The sequence below is a fragment of the Triticum dicoccoides genome, chromosome 4B (assembly GCF_002162155.2).
Source record: "Triticum dicoccoides isolate Atlit2015 ecotype Zavitan chromosome 4B, WEW_v2.0, whole genome shotgun sequence".
NCBI lineage: Eukaryota > Viridiplantae > Streptophyta > Magnoliopsida > Poales > Poaceae > Triticum > Triticum dicoccoides.
The window spans coordinates 194,403,521-194,406,712 of NC_041387.1; the positions used below are offsets into that span (position 1 = coordinate 194,403,521).

General features: G+C 47.4%; 1 pseudogene; it reads left to right on the plus strand.

Annotated features, from left to right (window-relative positions):
• Positions 1–2,334: 2,334 nt before the first annotated feature.
• LOC119292621 overlaps positions 2,335–3,192 on the plus strand; it is a 2,230-nt pseudogene continuing 1,372 nt past the window's right edge.

The following is a 3,192-nucleotide window of genomic DNA, read 5'->3' on the forward strand; positions in this document are numbered from 1 at the left end:
CAGCAAAATGAACATGCATGGCAAGTTCCAGCAGCACTAATTTCCCTCTTTTGTAAAAGTAGCACCTAAGAGCATCTCCGTAAAAATGGATTTACGGGTGTCCATATAATTTAGAGGAAGTTTTAGGTGATGTATTTTTTAAGTTTTATGTAAAACCTTCCCATAAAAGTGGTGGCAACGACAAAGGTAAACATTGGTGACAACTGACAGCGGACGACGGTGGTCGACAGAGGCGGGCGACGACGCGGCGCCGATGGTCCTCGACGCCAGCGTGGCTCCAAACGGCGATTAGGTGGCGGTTATCTTACATGGCACTTTTACGGAAAGGGCCATCTTACCCTAGATGGAAGGGGTGTTTTGGAGAATATACGAGACCCCGTAACGTTTACGACAACTGCTGGAGAGTTTTTTTTTTTGCCCAACTTCCTCTAAACCTTGGTTATTTTATGGATATGGAAAGTGTTGAAGATGCTCTGAGAACGGGAAAAAAATCTCCCATGCATAGGAGGTCCCATGCGTGCCTCATTTGTCCATTTGGTTGGAGATGAGCTTTGCTACACCCACGTAAAATCCTTACCGTTTTTTTACAAACCTGTTGACTTGACCTTATTTGATTTGAAGGGAAAAAAAGCCCAGGCCGACCCGTTGAATTCAGGGGGGTTGATTAATTAGTTGAGGAAAAGAAACTACATAGCTTTATTAGGTATAGTAAGGTTACCTAATTTTCCTCTTTTGTAAAAGTAGCACCTAAGAGCATCTCCGTAAAAATGGATTTACGGGTGTCCATATAATTTAGAGGAAGTTTTAGGTGATGTATTTTCTTAGTTTCATGTAAAACCTTCCCATAAAAGTGGTTTTTGATGATGGGGCGACGACGAAGGCAAACTCTAGTGACAACTGACAGCGGACGACGGTGGTCGACGGAGGCGGGCGACGACGCGGCGCCGATGGTCCTTGATGCCAGCGTGGCTCCAAACGGCGATTAGGTGGCGGTTATCTTACATGGCACTTTTACGGAAAGGGCCATCTTACCCTAGATGGAAGGGGTGTTTAATTTGGAGAATATACGAGAATTTACGACAACTGCTGGATTTTTTTTGTTTTTTTGCCCAACTTCCTCTAAACCTTGGTTATTTTATGGATATGGAAAGTGTTGAAGATGCTTTAAGAACGAAAAAAAAAAGATCTCCCGTGCATAGGAGGTCCCATGCGTGCCTCATTTGTCCATTTGGTTCGAGATGAGCTTTGCTACACCCATGTAAAATCCTTACGGTTTTTTTTACAAACCTGCTGACTTGACCTTATTTGACTTGAAGGGAAAAAAAGCCCAGGCCGACCCGTTGAATTCAGGGGGGTTGATTAATTAGTTGAGGAAAAGAAACTACATAGCTTTATTAGGTATAGTAAGGTTACCTAGGTTGGAGATTTTCATGCATGCATGATGACATTGATTATTTTTGTGGGCCCGACATGCAACTTTTGGCAGAGATGACATGCTCCACCCATCCAACCTCTCATTCTTTTTCAATTTTTTTCAAATTTGAATCTACTGTATCTTTTGACCGAAAGTCCAAATTAAATTTCATTTGCATATTCGTGTTCGTTGCGAAGAGAACATTCAAACTAGATCACTCTTGAATACATTAATTTTACTACAAATATTAAAACTTAATAGTCATAATATTAAGTTTTTACCAAGTTTCGTTTGTTTAATGGTTTAGAGTTTACTATTTTAGGGTTAAGGGCTTAGGGCTTATGATTGGGGGTTAGGGCTTTTAGTTTTAGTATTTAAAACTTGATGATTTTATCCTTTGTCGTATCAAGTTCTAATAGATGACCCTTGCAAAAAAAAGTTATAATAGATGAAAGTTAGTGAAGAAATTTTAAACTTGTCAAAACGGATTCACGATTGCTCTTATTTGTCAAGGAGCACAAATCCGCAAACGAAACATAAATTATACTTTTAGTTCAAGGGATGCAATAGATTCAAATTTAAAAGGTAAAATAAAAGGCGTGGATGGGTGAAGCATGTCATCTCTATCAAAAGCTTCATGCGGTGACCCCATCCAAAATAATCAATGGACTAATGCATGCACCAGAGAGAATCCATTCTCCTAAGAATAGGTACATCTTACCCTACCTGTGCGGACGGAGACGAGACATCGCGCGCTGTTAGAGCTCCACCTCCACTAGCTTCCACTCCAAAAATGGCGACCAGCCAGGGCCAGGCGGCCATACATTTCCCAAGACGCACTACATATACGCTAACACCAGTCCGCCAGAAGCTAGGAGAGGGAGACGACGATCGACGGGCTACCAGTGAGTTAGTTACCCATGGGCCGCCACATGGCGCTTCCCCAGCTCCTGGCGCTCGCGGCCCTAGTGGCGTCGCTGCCGTCGGCTTCCCCCGCGGCGGCGGGGACGGCTGGTGCATTCGACAACTGGCTGTCGGCGAACCAGAAAGATTTCGCGATCAACCAGGCGTTGTACGCGAAGAAGGCGGTGGGTGACACGGGCAGCACCATCGACGAGTCCCTGTCCAAGGCGGAGGATAACAAGACCACCTACGTGGTGGACCCCAAGGGCGGTGGTGACTACAAGACCATCACGGCCGCGATCGACGCCATCCCGGAGGGCAACACCGGTCGCGTAATCCTGGACCTGAAACCCGGCGAGTACCGTGAGAAGATCTTCCTCAACCTCAGCAAGCCCTACGTCACTTTCAAGTCCGATCCCAAGAACCCGGCCATCATCGCCTGGAGCGACACCGCTGCGACGCTAGGGAAAGATGGGAAGCCCGTGGGCACGGTGGGGAGCACCACCTGCGCCATCGAGTCCGACTACTTCGTGGCGTACGGCGTGGTGTTCAAGAACGACGCGCCACTGGCCAAGCCGGGGGTCAAGGGCGGGCAGGCGGTGGCGCTGCGTACGTTCGGCACCAAGCAGGCCTTCTACAACTGCACCATCGACGGCGGGCAGGACACGCTGTACGACCATAAGGGGCTGCACTACTTCAAGGACTGCGTGATCAAAGGGAGCGTGGACTTCATCTTCGGGTTTGGGAGGTCCCTGTACGAGAACTGCCGCATCGTGTCCATCGTGAAGGAGATCGCCGTGCTCACGGCGCAGCAGCGGACCAAGACCATCGAGGGCGCTATCGAGAGCGGGTTCTCGTTCAAGAACTGCACCATC